At 46.6% G+C, this 16,210-nt stretch overlaps 1 protein-coding gene across 2 annotated transcripts in view; it reads left to right on the top strand.

Moving 5' to 3' along the window:
• Window positions 1-16,210, top strand: part of TMTC3 (transmembrane O-mannosyltransferase targeting cadherins 3) — a 504,535-nt gene that overhangs the window by 74,934 nt on the left and 413,391 nt on the right. The window lies entirely within an intron of this gene.

Raw genomic sequence — 16,210 nt, 5'->3', positions numbered from 1 at the left:
GATCTTGTTTTCAGAAATGGATTGTGTTCCAACTAGTTTCTAAGTGCTGCATTGCAATCTGAACAAGTGTGTTGACGTCTGATGAGTGCAGGAAAGTGTTTTGAGAGGCTGATATGTTCCTGTTGATGAGTGTCAGTTAGCATGTATTTTTTTTTTTAAGGACTGGAGAATCTGTTTTTCACTATTTGATTGACAGTGATGTAAAAGTGTCAGGTGGTGAATGGAGAAGGGGTTAGCATAGTGTTCTGTTCAGTCTAGGGATATGGAGAAATTGCAGTGAATTGAGCAGGCATGATGAGGTTGTGTATATTTCATTTTTAGTGGGTAGGTTTGAAGATGTGCTGCTTGAATATACTGAGCAATGTCTTCTTTGTCTTGGTGTTTGGATCATTGGGTAGGTTGAAGTCTTCAAGGGACACTGGGCGGGAGTGCTGAAAGAAAGCAGTGGTGATGAGAACCAAGAATTAATTGACATAGTTCTTATTGCATTTGGACAGTCTGTTGATGGGAGGCAGAGTGTGCCCCTGAGAGAGGGGAGTAACAGATGAAGAGTTTAAATGTCTTTGGTGATGTGAGTCTAGTGAGAGCACATGGAGGGCAGGCAGGTCTATTTATGGAAGAGGGTGAGTCCTCCTTTCTTGTGAGAGTGACCTGTGTTTTAGAGGTTGAGGCCTGCATTGACGAGGATGTCAAGGCTGTGTGTAGACGTGGACATTAGCTTTTTTTCTTTGTATCTTGTTTGTATTGTGCCATCATATCAGCAATGTCATGTGCGTTTTTATAATGGATGACCACAGAGTGTTTACTGATAAGAGTTGAAGTGTATGTATTCTTGGGGAGGGTGTGTGTGTGTGTGTGTGTGTGTACACACTACTGACTGGAATGTCGACGATGAGGTATTTTATATTTTCTGAGTGGAAAGGATTTGTTTGTATGATCTGCGAGTCAGTTAGGATAGATAGCGCTCTAGAGCATGTATGCCATATGATAGACTTATGGTACCTAGTCCCTTCGTGATAAGGAAAGAAGTTTTGTTAGCCTTCGTTAGTGAAAGAAGACTGCTTTTTCCACCTGTAATACACTTGGTGCCATGGACAAACGGAAGTTTGGCAATGCTTACCGATTTCTTTACCAGTATCTTGCCAATTTCGTTAGCATGTTTGGCGTTTGGGGGAGGGCTTTCTGTAGACTTCAAAAGACATTTGGTAACATGAAAAATAAAGGAGAGATTAGAGGGGACAGTGATGGTGAGTTGTTCAATCGTGTATTTTCCTCAGCTTTTACAGTTCTGCTTGAGTAAACGTAGTCATGGTAAGTACATATGGTGATAAGCACCATGTTTTCAGCAGTAAGGAGCAAACCTGTAGTCAGGATAATACACTTTTTAAATTAAATATGTCAGGTGTATGGGAGTGATCATTTGAGTTTCTATGATTTTTATTTTTTAAGTCCATGTTTAATGGACATTACTTTGAGGAGACCTGCATAGACATATTTTAGTACTTTTATGTGTTTCTGGCATATCTCCTTGGATGATGCAGTTTCCTTATTTATTTTTAGTACCAATAGTTGCTGTTTTGTCTTGAGTGTCCTTGAAGGTATGGCAATTCAGAAGAAAGTGTTTCTTGGTCTCTACTTCTCCCATATCCTGTTTTTGCCAGATTGAGTCTTCTAAACTCCTAAATAAAATCCCTGGTTAATCTGCTGGACAGTTCTGTTCTGGTATTTTCACTAGTATAGTGTTAGCAGTCTGGATATCGGTTTTAGGTTTCGTTTAAGGACCAATTTGTTCTTGCATTCAGCAAACCGTTTAGGGAAATGAGTAGGAGATGTGACTTTGAGCTCTAAGGTGATCTGAGTGCCACCTGTATACATTAAGGGCCTGATTTAGATCTTGGCATAAAGGTTACTCCGTTGCAACAGTGAGGGATACCCAGTGTGCCAAAATCTAAATACCATAGAAAACAATTGTATTTAGAATTCGGCAGATGGGATATCTGTCACTGTTGCGACAGAATAACCCCTCCGCCAAGATCTAAATCAGGCCCTAAATAAAGAAATACAAGGTATAAGGGAAACCTGCAGTGGAGCCTAGTATACCAAATGTTTGGGGGGCCAAGACCCCAGTCATACTGAACAGTCCCTTGAGGCGAAATGTTGGTTATGACCCGTAGGATGTCCACACTTGTATGCAAAATGATTCATGGGAAAAGGTAGTGAATGAGCATATGCCTCAGACCCTGGTCTAGTGATGCTACTTGTTTATTAATTTTGTATTTTGCCCTCCAGCTTATGTTGTACACCGTCCCAGCATGCCTTTGACTTTAAAATACAAAAAACAAGCTCTAGAAAAATGGGTGATAATCTAATTAATAGAGGCAATAATGTTAGTTCATCATTGGAAGGTTCGTTGCAATCATATCATACCCTCCTTTGCAGTTGTAGCTCAAGTTCAAACTGTAATGCAATCAAAATAAGCATTAAAATATGGCTTTCAGTGTATGGTTTTCATGTTCATATGCCTGTTATTGCAAAGAGTAAATATTTGAGTCAAAGCTCTGCAGGCATTTAAACATAATTAATGAATCTAAAATCATTCAACAATACCTGACATGCAACAAACCACAAAGGAATGCAAAGTTTTCTTTAGAAAACTCAGCAGGTTATTAGTAGTAATGACATAGCATGTCAAAATGCACTTATTTATGATACATTATGGAAGTGGTTCCGTGGGACACAGGGCAGTTTTACATACTCCGACCTAAGAAGATTTTGATCATGTTATGTTTGTATTGCCTTGAAGCAGCCTATTTATTTGTGAGTGCAATACAAGATCAACTAAGGTCACAAATAGAAATGTTAAAGAACATCTAGAATTTATAGTAACTATTGTAAATCACAGCTTTTTACCCATATATTTAATGGTAGGTTACCAATTAAACTACTCTTAAAGACAATATTTTAAAATTAAAGGGGATGGATGCAAGTCTAGTTGGTAAATTGAAAAGGAACTGGTCAATGAGTAAAACAAATGTTCTGCCTTATATATGTGGTAATGCTTAGGTAATAACAGGCTGTACAATGAAAGATGGCTTGCAAATACCGCCTGATGTGTGTATGACAGGGGTTTCCAACAACAAGCTCGGGAGCAACTGGTAGCTCACAAGCACCCTGAAAGTAATCATATGTGGAACCAAGCCCGGTGCCTCACTGTGAGGGTCTTTTTATATTAAAGAAGGTAGCACTGCTCATCACAAGAACCTTAAAATGGCAGACAGACAAATATATGGCAGAGCCTCATAATCGTACACAAACATACACTGTGCTGGCCTACAGGGGAACCAACTGTTTCTTCTCTCAATCTAGCTAAGTCACAAGGAGATTGCCTTACTGGACGTTCTGGCCTTTATAGTGTCCAGCCTTGGCACAGAGGTGCCCCCTCGCCTTATGGGCATTTTAAAGACATAGGCCCTCATTATGAACACAGCAGTGAAAACCGCTGTGTTCATGCTGGCGGTCTACTCCGTGACTGCCAGCGCCCCGGAACCCCGCCGGCCGTATTATGAACATTCCTCTGGGCCGGCGGGTGGATTGTTTCCACCCGTGGGCCAGAGGAATGCCTGGCCAGGACATTCTGCCACTAATGCCTCTGTGCGGCGGGTGCAGCTGCACCTTTCGCACAGATCACTGCCCGTAAATCGGGCAGTGAGCTGTGCGATGGGCAGTGCAGGGCCCTGGGGCACCCCTTCCACCAGTCTTTCCCTGGCGGGGAAACCCATCAGGGTAAGGCTGGAGGCTGAGGGATCATTATCCGAGGGGCAGCACCGCTGCCCTGTTGGATGATGATGACGACCGCCGCCAGGCTGCCTGACGGAGGCAGCCTGGTGGTGAGTGAGGGCTGCCTATGGCGGCCCTCCATGAGTTCATTTTGTGGTGGTGTGGGCCGCAATGCCGGCTGGCGGGTTTTCCCACCAACGCCGGCATGGCAGCCCACATCGCCGAGTTCATAATGACTGCCATACTCTGTGTTATGCTGAGCACCCATGGACTGTGATTGTAATCCCTGGACTTTTAAAAGATAATGGGGGTCATTACAACCTTGGCGGGCAGCTGAAGCCGCCCGCAAAGTTTGGACCGCCGGGCGGCCGCCAATGCAGCCGCACTCCCACCGCAGCCATAATGAGATCCCCGCTGGGCCGGCAGGCGGAAACCTGGTTTCCGCCCGCCGGCCCAGCGGGGATCTCGGCCGCAACACAGGAGCCGGCTCCAAATGGAGCCGGCGGTGTTGCGGCTGTGTGACGGGTGAAGTTGCACCCGTTGCGCTTTTCACTGTCTGCACAGCAGACAATGAAAAGGTGCATGGGGCCGTGGCACGGGGCTCCTGCACTGCCCATGCCAGTAGCCTAGGCAGTGCAGGGGCCCGCGACTCTCCTTTCCGCCAGCCTTTTCATGGCGGTTCTTACCGCCCTGAAAAGGCTGGCGGGAGGGGGACTCCTAATCCCCTGGGCAGCGCTGGAGGATTACTCCCGCCGGGACAAAAGTGGTGGGAAAACACATGTGTCCATGTGAGGCATTTGTATAACTGAGTGCTTGATGACGGTGACAGGTCAATCTCTGGAGACTGTGTACTTCCTTAAAATGAAAAACGATATGTTGAAGAGAAAATGTTTTTTTTTTTTTTTCAGAAAGAGGGTTTCTTTGGAAAATCAAGTTTGTTTACCCTGAATGGAAAGTGGTATGTGATAGGAAAATGTTTATTTTCAGATAAGGCAAAAAGTTGAATTTCCAAAACACTATTAAAATTGACAGTTGGGTAATAAGTCACGCTGATTTGGGGGACTTACTGCTGTGGTTGACACCCAGCTGATCCTCTCCCTCACCGAGAACCCTGCCAAAACCAACCTCCACGAAGGAATGAAGGCCATCGCCAAATGGATGAAGAACAGCTGCCTGAAACTGAATTCTGACAAAACTGAGGTCCTCATCCTCGGCTCCACCCCCACCGCATGGGACGACTCCTGGTGGCCTGCCACACTGGGAACCGCACCAAAACCTACCGACCACGCATGCAACCTGGGATTCATCCTGGACTCATTGCTATGAATGACCCAGGAAGTCAAAGCCATCTCTTCCTCCTGCTTCAGCACCCTCTGCATGCTTTGGAAGATCTACAAATGGATCCACACTGAAACCAGAAGGACGGTCACCCAAGCCCTTGTGTGCAGCAAACTGAACTACTGCAACACCCTCTACGCAGGAACCATGGGCAAGCTCCAGAAATGACTGCAACGCATACAGAACGCCTCCGCACGACTCATCCTGGAAATCCCCCAGCACAGCCACATCACAGCCTGCCTGAGAAACCTGCACTGGATCCCCGTCAACAAGAGAATCACATTCAAACTCCTCACCTATGCTCACAAGGCACTACACAACACCAGACCAGAATGCCTCAACAAACTGGTCTCCTTCTACACCCAGCCCCGACAGCTCCGCTGACCTTGCCCTCGCCACCGTCCCATGCATCCACACATCGGCCGCCAGCGACAGATCGTTCCCCCACCTCGCCGCCAAGACGTGGAACACACTACCCACCCACCTATGACAGACACAGGACCTACTTACCTTCAGGAGACACCTCAAGACCTAGCTGTTTGATCAGCAGCAGCACCCCCCCCCCCCTCCAATCAGCGCCCTGAGACCCTCACGGGTGAGTACTATACTTTACAAATGCTTTAATTGATTGGTTATGACTTTTGTGCCACAGTGCATGTAATGCTTTTGGCTGTTATTTCATTGGGTGGAGGCTCTTACTGTTATCTTTTTCCAGCTGTCTACTAGCAGTCTCCTGAATTGCTTGGGTGGTCACTACTGTTATCCTGATTATGGTAGTCCTAGTGTAGTGTTCACATAGGTGGTCTGTATTTTACAGTTATAAAATGTGCTACTAGCTCGAGCAGACTTTCCTTGAGCAGAAGTTGCACTCACTCCATATAAGGTTGGAGACCCCTGGTCTGTGACCTAGAGTGTCATTTAGATACTCGATTTACCACAACAGTTGAGGCTATATTATACTTGGCACACACCGGCCCGGTTTGCGCCACGGCGCACTTTTGAGAAGGTGCGATTCATGCAATAAGTTCAGTGTGTCTTATTACAGATAATGTGCCATCTGTAGGACAGTCGCAGACTCGCGCAATATTGAGAGGCAAAGAGGCTGCTGAAATATCTACTTCAGCTTTCGCTTTGCAAACAGGCCCTACCTGCACTTTAAAAGGGGAACTGTGAGCCTTCTACATGCGAGTGTAGTGAGTGAATGCGCCATCTGCAAGAGGATGTCTGCAGGGTCCTCACCTCCCTACCCCATTCCTTGCACCCCCTGCCCTCACCTTCTTTGCAGAGTCGCAGTGACCGTGCAGCAGCTTTATCGTGCAGTCCTTGGGCATCCTGAATTGCTTCTTTGCCCATTTCCATAATGAGATGGGGGTACAGAGGCAAAGTGTTTCCCAAAATTGCATGTGGCACCAACCCTGCCTGTAAAAATAAAGGAAGACTGGCGCTGTCTGTACAATAGAAGGGACGACAAGCATCTCCAGTCCTTTCTGTAATACCACTGTGCCCCGCGACGCAGAAAACAGGTGCACACGCCTGTTCTTGCCGCTTTTTCAGCTCCGGATTTTTTTCAGCGAACAAATTTAACAGCAGTTTCTCTTAAATGTCCTTCTTCCTCTTTTTAGGTCGAGCCTATGTCTGGAGGACCTGCTGTATTGTATAACGGACTTTGCTCCTGCCTGCTGCTTACCATTGATCTAGTCTAGAGCCCCTCTTCTGTGCAACCTCCTAAGTGGTTCAGGCAGCGATACATCACTTCTGGTTTTTGCAGCGGCGCACCGCTCAACTACAGTTTCCTTGTGCTTCCATTCCTCATCTGTTGTTGGGGGGGGGGGTGCCAACCTTTTTTCTTGTTTGTTTTTTTAATTGTTACAACGCTTTGTTTTTTGTTTTTCAATTTCAGCACGATCGCGTTGGGTTTTACATAGCGAAATCACACTCATTTTTTTTCTTTAAAATTATATAGCAACAAAAGTCTGGTTAGGAGTTAACAGCGCTAATAGCTCTAAATCGATCAAATGTGAGACCTATTGCATTGCAAATGCTTGTTTATTTTGAGTTTTAGGAGGTCAGGTGTAGGGCACAAAAAGCTTGCAAATTAAATTTCAGCACAGACCTCTCCTTTTTCTGTGGCGCTTGTTAAATTTCCTAGGTAAAGTTCATTGTTGTCGTATTTTTAAAGCTCATTGAAACTCTGCCTACTGCATTTACGTACATTTCTTTAATTTAATAGTAGAAGAGGTACCTACAATGATATTCCAAATACTGGGCATTGGAGGTCGACAGACAGTGTAACAGTCTATTTATATTGTACTCATTTGTCGAAGCACCGTAAAGCAGTATTTCTGTAACGCAGATGTTCAAACTACCTAAGCAGGTAAGTGCAGTGTAGATGCGCATCTTTCAAAAACGTAGACAACTGCCCAATGTTTGTTACTTGAGAAAGAAATGTAATAAAATGCACCGCACTGATCGTTAGCGCAAACTATGTACCTCGAACAAACTAACAAGCAAATAGCCCTGTAAAATAAAGATCTCTGTTGTCCTCCCTGTCTTGGTCATGTGCGAGACGCACTTTCCACATTATATTTAAACATTGGAAAGCATATGTACACTTGCTGTTGCACTGGATAACGTGTACATTTGCCTGCTCGTGCTACTCCTATTTTATTCAACATGTGTTTGACTTGCAGCCAGTACCTTCAGCCACATGCATATTAAGCCTTGGAAAATCTCACTTAACTCTGACCAAAACGCATGTCGACTGCATTGATTTATAACTTGGCTTTCATAAACCACAAGCCTAGATGGACTTTAAACCATTGAATCAATAACTTGATCTAATTCTCAAACCATGAAATAAAAATTGACCCAAGAGTCTCATTTCTCGACAAGACATATCTACGGGGCTGCCTTTTCCAGCTTTAAAATAGGAAAAATAGGATGCTTAGAATTAATTTAAAGTATATTTCTTGCATCACCTATGGTGTCCGTGATATATTGCATATGTAATATATACAAATTTAGTGTACGCAATGTGCATGAATGAGATAAATACATGCCACATCGCACTGAAACTTTTAAACCATGAGAATGCACCAATGGTCCTGGATCTTTTACAAATCTGGACGTTTCTATGCAAATTAGCTTTAGTAATTGCACATTGTTCTCCTGATTGGATTGACAAATTCTGTTGTCCATATAGGACAAATGTGTCACATTAAGTGTAGTCCTGGTCGAACAACGCTTTTAAACTAGGTAGCCAAAATGTATATTATGCTTACTGTAAAATTTAAGCTGTGCTCCTCATCTTTTACTTTGTTTTGTAACTTCTTATTTTACAATGTAACTATGATCCATATTAAAATTATAATTCTCATAGGACATAAGGCATATATGCACAAGGCTTGGATACAAGTGTGGCATGTGCTCAGTAACCACTTAATTCCTAAGTGAGCCTGTAGCGCCTCAAGGTATTATAAGGCCACATATGTTGTTATTGAGTATTGGAGACTACTACGTCTTTGTGTTAGCTCGTGTCAATGATTCACTGTGTTTCTTGCTTGATTACAAAAAAAATTTTTTTTTGCTTACTACCTTTGCACTCATTAGTTATGGGCATAGCTCATCTTCCTCGTTCCTTCACTCCTACGGTTTCCAAAGATTTCTGTTATATTTGAAATGATTTCAAGTAGAAAATGCTACAGCCAATCTTATCTGTAGACTCTTGGTACATAGCATTTGTAGGAAAGTGCCTCTTTCTGACATGGTCTCCCCTCCCCACCCCAATTATTTGCCACTGGTACTGAGGTTTTTTGACTGTGGTGAACTGGGTTCCTGCTAAACAGGCCCCCAGTGTCAGTGCTCTTTTCCCAGACACAGGTAACATGGTGTACAATTGGCACACTTCTCCACATATGTAAGTCCCTAGAAAGTGGTACCCCTGGTATCTACGGCTTGGGTAGAGGAGAGGGTCCTTAAGGGCTGCAGCACAGATTGTGCCACCCTCGGTGACCACACCCATAAAAAACTAGAAGCACACCGCTGCCATTGGAGTCTGCGTGCCCTGGTGCAAGCCAGGAGAATACACGTCCATGCCATGCCTCCATCACTGCAGCTAAGTGTATGTAAGTCACCCGTAAGGCAGGCCTAAGAGCCCTAAGGCAGGGTGCAGTACACTTACTGCATGGGCATATCTGTTTAGTCCAGTCTGCCATCACCAGACACATTTCTGACCCCCTGGAGGTGAGAGCCAGCGCTTTCAGAAACCGTGCCTGTTTCCACCCACTCCAGCAGAATGGCAAGCAGATCTGCATACCAAGACCGGAGTCGTCAAAGACCTTGCCGCCTTAGGTATGCACACCCTCTGTACGGGGTGGCTACACCCGGTCCTGGGTGTAGCCACCCCCTTGCCCTGAGGCGCATTTGGCACCAGGGCAGACAGAAAAATTAGCTAGTCCGTAGATGTGTACCGCCCCTGGGCTAACCACACTTCTGAGGTGGGCTACCTGAGGTGGACACTTGAAGAAGGGTTCTACCATCTTGGTTTTGGTTGGAATTCTGGGATAGGGATATGCCCACTCGTCACAGGAAGTGGTCATAACGGGATGTAGGCACCCCCAGAAGCAGATTCGCCTGACAAGAAGAAGTGGACACAGAAGAGCCGGAAGAGTAAGAACTACGGACTCCTGGTGAAATTTTGGTGCAAAACCCTGCCTGCTTACCTGCTGCCTTACCGACAATCGTGACATCACAACTCGTCCTTCAGCCGTGGGGACTCCAAAAGCCTCCGAGGTTTTCCAGCAGGTGGTCAGCCCAGTGGCATCTACCTTGGAGTGGAGGAACCACTTACCTGCTCTTGCAGGTACCAACCGCAACATCCAGTTTACCGGCCTGCTGACTCCTGGGTCCACCATCACAACAGTGGTTCAGGAGGAAGTCTCTGTGCTCCAAGAAGTCAGTCCTGCCTCCCCAACAAGTGAGAAGACCCAAGGATCTACTGTAGCCGAGCTGCCCCAACACCTGTAGTACTGGACTCCTTGCACCAACCAAGGCTTGTTGAAGCCCACCCAGCCTCCAACAGCAGAACTGAAGACCTACCTGCAAGGGAAGTCCGCAGTGCAGAGGATAATCTTCTCAGTTGTCCAGTTGCCTTGTTCTGTGTCTCCTTCTGCAGGTCATCCAAAGAACCGTATGTGCCGTGATGCAGGAGCACCACCGCTAAGGATCCAATGCACCCGAGTGCCCTGGTCCGGGTCCACAACTTACAACTGTGTACCCCTGCTCTTTGGACACCTACCGACCGAGCCCCCCGTTGGCAGCTCCCAGAGTTGTCCCCAACTCCCTCCTTGCATTCTCTTTCCAGAACTTCCATGCAGCCATCGTACTTTGAAAACTCAAGCTGCATAAAAACACATTAATCTACAAAAAGTGTTACTTACAAATTGTTCTGATTACTACAGTATTTATTGTTCTGCAAATGTTCTAGTGTTTGTGAATAGTACAGCAAAGTAACTATTTTTCTAACCAATTAGTCTTGTGTTGCTTCTTGAGTGTGTGTCTCATTTATTGATTCTGCACGTTCAACAAATGCTTAGCACTACCCTCGGATAGGCCTAACTGCTCGCCCACACTGTCACAAAAGAGAGTTTATAGGATTGTTATTTTTATCCCTGTGAACCACTAAGGGTCACCCATCATCTGCATAACGCTCCCTTACATTGGGTCACTGCATAGATAACTACCTACATTGAGGCTTTGTGATTTGTGAGAACACATTGTCATTATGTGGTTCCATGAAGAAACTCACAATTGATTCCTAGAACCAAAAATATTTTTCCAATATCTTTTTATTTTTATTTTTATTTTTAATTTTTTCCCCTAAATTTGTAATCTGACCTACAGGGCCCTGTTTTAAGTCCCCTAAAACTGTATTAGCGGTTTTAAAAGTTCTTTAATTAGGCCTGTAAAAACTGATAGTAGCCTCTTTTATAGAGCACTAAAATAGTCCCAACCACTTGCAAAAGATGTTTGGTACTTGGGATAGAGTTATGGAGCTCAACCTGACCTCTTACCTGCGGATGGGATGCAGCAGCTAAGGACCCTCTGTAAGGCCGGCAAAATTCAAACTGGCTTGAATCCTACCAAGGCCCAGCTCCAGGAGCTACTTGCAGAGTTTGATGCCCTCAACCTAATAGAAGATCCTATCTCCACCCCAGAGGGTGCAGTGAATAGCGATTGCAAAAATGGGGCAAACGCCCTACCCCAGAAAAGGAAAAAAATGCCTCCAGGCACATAGATGAGCTAGATATTGAGGAGGTTATTCTCAAAGGACTGGCCAGAAGGGCAGCTCTTGCAGCCAAGATCTTGGCCATTGAGAAAGAAAAGGTTGGGATGGGGTTATTACCCCTGAGTGGTGGCAGCAGAATAACTAGGGAGAGAGAGGAAACTTTGATCCTAAAATCCCCAAAGGGATTGTCCCCAAATATGAGGAAGGAGATGATATTACCAAGTGGTTTACAGCCTTCAAGAGGGCTCGTAAAGTAAAAATCATTCCTCAATACAGTGGGTCGTATTACTTTGGGAACTTTTCCCAGGAAATTGCAGGGATAGGCTCCTGGCACTAACTGAGAAAGACGTTGAGTCCTACGACTGCATGAAGGATACCCTGATCAAAGGTTTTGGGCTCACACCTAAGGAGTACAGGATTAAGTTCAGGGGGACTCAAAAGCTTGAGTCAATCCTGGGTAGATTATTTAGACTTTTTAGTCAAAACACTGGGAGGCTGGTTGAAGGGAAGTAAGAAGCATGATTATGAAGAGCTATTCAATTTGATTATGAAGTAGCATCAGTTGCATAATTACACCTCAGAAAAACTACACCAGTACCTAGTGTATTTAGGGCTGCTCTCTTCCCAGGAGCTGGGGAAGAAGGCAGACCATTGGGTCAAAACAAGGGTGTCCAAAATAACCCATGGAGGGGGTGACCAGACGAAAGGGGGTACTAAACCCCCAACCAGGATAAAGATGGTGGGAACAAAGGGGAAAAACCCAAAGAGTCTTCCAAAGACCCCCAAAAATCTGCCCAGGTGGGTGGGATTGAGACTCCTCCCAATCAAAGGGCGGGTACAATAGTAAGAACTGGGATCCCAAAAAGGCTTTGTGTTTCCACTGTAAGGCCAATGGGCACTGAACTGGTGACTCCTTTTGTCCCTAAAAGGCCCCTTCTAGTGCACCCTCAGCTACTACTGGGGTGGTGAGTGTAAGGAAATGCCTCCTTGGCATGGTTACCCCCTGACTTTTTGCCTTTGCTGATGCTATGTTTTGAATTGAAAGTGTGCTGAGGCCTGCTAACCAGGCCCCAGCACCAGTGTTCTTTCCCTAACCTGTACTTTTGATTCCACAATTGGCACACCCTGGCATCCAGATAAGTCCCTTGTAAGTGGTACCCCTGGTACCAAGGGCCCTGATGCCAAGGAAGGTCTCTAAGGGCTGCAGCATATCTTATGCCACCCCGGAGACCCCTCACTCAACACAGACACACTGCTTGCCAGCTTGTGTGTGCTGGTGAGAACAAAACGAGTAAGTCGACATGGCACTCCCCTCAGGGTGCCATGCCAGCCTCTCACTGCCTATGCAGGTATAGATAAGTCACCCCTCTAGTAGGCCTTACAGCCCTAAGGCAGGGTGCACTATACCATAGGTGAGGGCACCAGTGCATGAGCACTGTGCCCCTACAGTGTCTAAGCAATACCTTAGACATTGTAAGTGCAGGGTAGCCATAAGAGTATATGGTCTGGGAGTCTGTTTTACACGAACTCCACAGCACCATAATGGCTACACTGAAAACTGGGAAGTTTGGTATCAAACTTCTCAGCACAATAAATGCACACTGATGGCAGTGTACATTTTATTGTAAAATACACCCCAGAGGGCACCTTAGAGGTGTCCCCTGAAACCTTAACCGACTATCTGTGTAGGCTGACTAGTTCCAGCAGCTTGCCACAACCGAGACATGTTGCTGGCCCCATGGGGAGAGTGCCTTTGTCACTCTGAGGCCAGTAACAAAACCTGCACTGGGTGGAGATGCTAACACCTCCCCCAGGCAGGAGCTGTCACACCTGGCGGTGAGCCTCAAAGGCTCACCCCTTTGTGCCAGCACCGCAGGACACTCCAGCTAGTGGAGTTGCCCGCCCCCGGCCCCCACTTTTGGCGGCAAGGCCGGAGAAAATAATGAGAAAAACAAGGAGGAGTCACTGGCCAGTCAGGACAGCCCCTAAGGTGTCCTGAGCTGAAGTGACTCCAACTTTTAGAAATCCTCCATCTTGCAGATGGAGGATTCCCCAATAGGATTAGGGATGTGACCCCCTCCCGTTGGGAGGAGGCACAAAGAGGGTGTACCCACCTTCAGGGCTAGTAGCCATTGGCTACTAACCCCCCAGACCTAAACACGTCCTTAAATTTAGTATTTAAGGGCTTCCCTGAACCTAAGAATTTAGATTCCTGCAACTACAAGAAGAAGGACTGCTGAGCTGAAAAACCCCTGCAGAGGAAGACCAGAAGACACCAACTGCCTTGGCCCCAGACTTACCGGCCTGTCTCCTGCCTTCCAAAGAAACCTGCTCCAGCGACACTTTCCAAGGGACCAGCGACCTCTGAATCCTCTGAGGACGGCCCTGCTTCGAAAAAGACAAGAAACTCCCGAGGACAGCGGCACTGCTCCAAAAGAACTGCAACTTTGTTACAAGGAGCTGATTTAAAGACCCCTGCAACTCCCCGCAAGAAGCATGAGACTTGCAACACTGCACCCGGCGACCCCGACTCGACTGGTGGAGAACAACCAACTCAGGGAGGACCCACCGGCGACTCTACGACTGTGAGTAACCAAAGTTGTCCCCCCTGAGCCCCCACAGCGACGCCTGCAGAGGGAATCCCCAGGCTCCCCCTGACCGCGACTGTCTGAACTCCATTTCCCGACGTCTGGAAAAGACCCTGCACCCGCAGCCCCCAGCCCCTAAAGAAACGGAACTTCTGTGCAGGAGTGACCCCCAGGAGGCCCTCTCCCTTGCCCAGGTGGTGGCTACCCTGAGGAGCCCCCCCTTGCCTGCCTGCGACGCTGAAGAGATCCCTTGATCTCTCATTGACTTCCATTGAAAACCCGACGCGTGTTTGCACGCTGCACCCGGCCGCCCCCGCGCTGCTGAGGGTGTACTTTCTGTGCTGACTTGTGTCCCCCCCGGTGCCCTACAAAACCCCCCTGGTCTGCCCTCCGAAGACGCGGGTACTTACCTGCTGGCAGACTGGAACCGGGGCAGCTCCTTCTCTCCATTGAAGCTTATGTGTTTTGGGCACCTCTTTGACCTTTGCACCTGACCGGCCCTGAGCTGCTGGTGTGATAACTTTGGGGTTGCTCTGAACCCCCAACGGTGGGCTACCTTGGACCAAAAACTGAAACCTGTAAGTGACTTACTTACCTGTGAAAACTAACAATAACTTACCTCCCCCAGGAACTGTGAAAATTGCACTGTGTCCACTTTTAAAACAGCTTATTGTGTTTTATGTAAAAAGTATACATGCTAAAGTAATGATTCAAAGTTCCTAGAGTACTGACCTGCAATACCTTTCAAATGAGATATTACATGTAGAATTTGAACCTGTGGTTCTTAAAATAAACTAAGAAAATATATTTTTCTATAACAAAACCTATTGGCTGGATTTGTCTCTGAGTGTGTGTACCTCATTTATTGTCTATGTGTATGTACAACAAATGCTTAACACTACTCCTTGGATAAGCCTACTGCTCGACCACACTACCACAAAATAGAGCATTGGTATTATCTCTTTTTGCCACTATCTTACCTCTAAGGGGAACCCTTGGACTCTGTGCATACTATTCCTTACTTTGAAATAGTGCATACAGAGCCAACTTCCTACAGTGAGTCTTCCAGTTGGGATCCTTAAAGGACTCTGACAAGGTCAAGGAAACCACAGAAGCAACTTTAGTTTCAGAGGGTGGGATGGATATAGCTACCCTGGCTGTCTAGCCCAGTAACCTGGAGAAGTACAGACGAAGGCCACACATCAATGCAGTTGAGGTTGAAGCACTAAGGGACACAGGTGCACGTGTCACTATGATCACTGAAAAACTGGTGTCCCCAGACCAATACTTAATTGGGCAGACCTATCCAGTTATTAACGCTGACAGCATTGTCAAAATCCATCCCCTGGCTGTGGTGATCAGGGAGTGGGAGAGGTTGCTGGCCAGAAGAAAGTGGTGGTGTCCCCTGCAATTCCAGTAGCATGTCTGTTGGGGAACAATTTGGAGACCTCAGTATGAGCTGGGATAGAGATAAAAGCTTGTGCAGCCATGTTGGGAGTACCCGAGTGGGTGTGTAAAAACCAGAGCACAGAGCAGAGCCCAGGTTGAAAAAAAGGTGTTGGAGCCTGGAATAATGTCCCAATCTTTCAAGAGGAAAGGCAACAAGTCTTGGAAACCACCTTCTGAGGAAACGCAAGGTCAGGTCTCCTCTCCTCTGAGAGAAGACCTGCCAGCTTGTGAGAGAACGGAGCCCCAGGAACTTGTGTCTTATAGATGGCAGAGCTCCCTGACCCCAGAGAGACCCTCTAGAGAAGAACTTTGCCAGGGACAGAGAACCTGTTCCACTCTTGAAAGCCTGAAACTGAAAGCTGCTGACCATGAAAAGGGAGATGCCAGTTATCCTATATGACCTATTGAGAGGATGGGCTCCTTTAAACTGAGGCCGGAGACCCCAAACCTGGTGCCACTAGAAGAGTGGTAGTGCCTCAGTAGGGCAGGGAGTTCTTACTCATCTTGGCCTATGACATCCCCCTAGCTGGGCATCTTGGCCAGTCCAAAACGTGGAGTAGGTTGATGAACCACTTCTACTGGCCAGGCATGTGCCAGAAGGTTGAAGGAGTTTTGCAGCTCAGGCCAGTGGCAATACAGGTGGCAAACAAAAGGCCTCCTTAATCTCACTACCGGTGGTTAGTTTCACCTTTGAGAGGGTAGGGGTCAATATTGTTGGACACGTGGGCACCCCCCCTTCCCTCCATCAGCATCAGGGAACCGCTTTATACTG

The sequence above is a fragment of the Pleurodeles waltl genome, chromosome 4_1 (assembly GCF_031143425.1).
Source record: "Pleurodeles waltl isolate 20211129_DDA chromosome 4_1, aPleWal1.hap1.20221129, whole genome shotgun sequence".
NCBI classification, from domain to species: domain Eukaryota; kingdom Metazoa; phylum Chordata; class Amphibia; order Caudata; family Salamandridae; genus Pleurodeles; species Pleurodeles waltl.
Note: the sequence above shows the minus strand (reverse complement) of the source record. Positions and strands in the feature narration are given on the sequence as shown.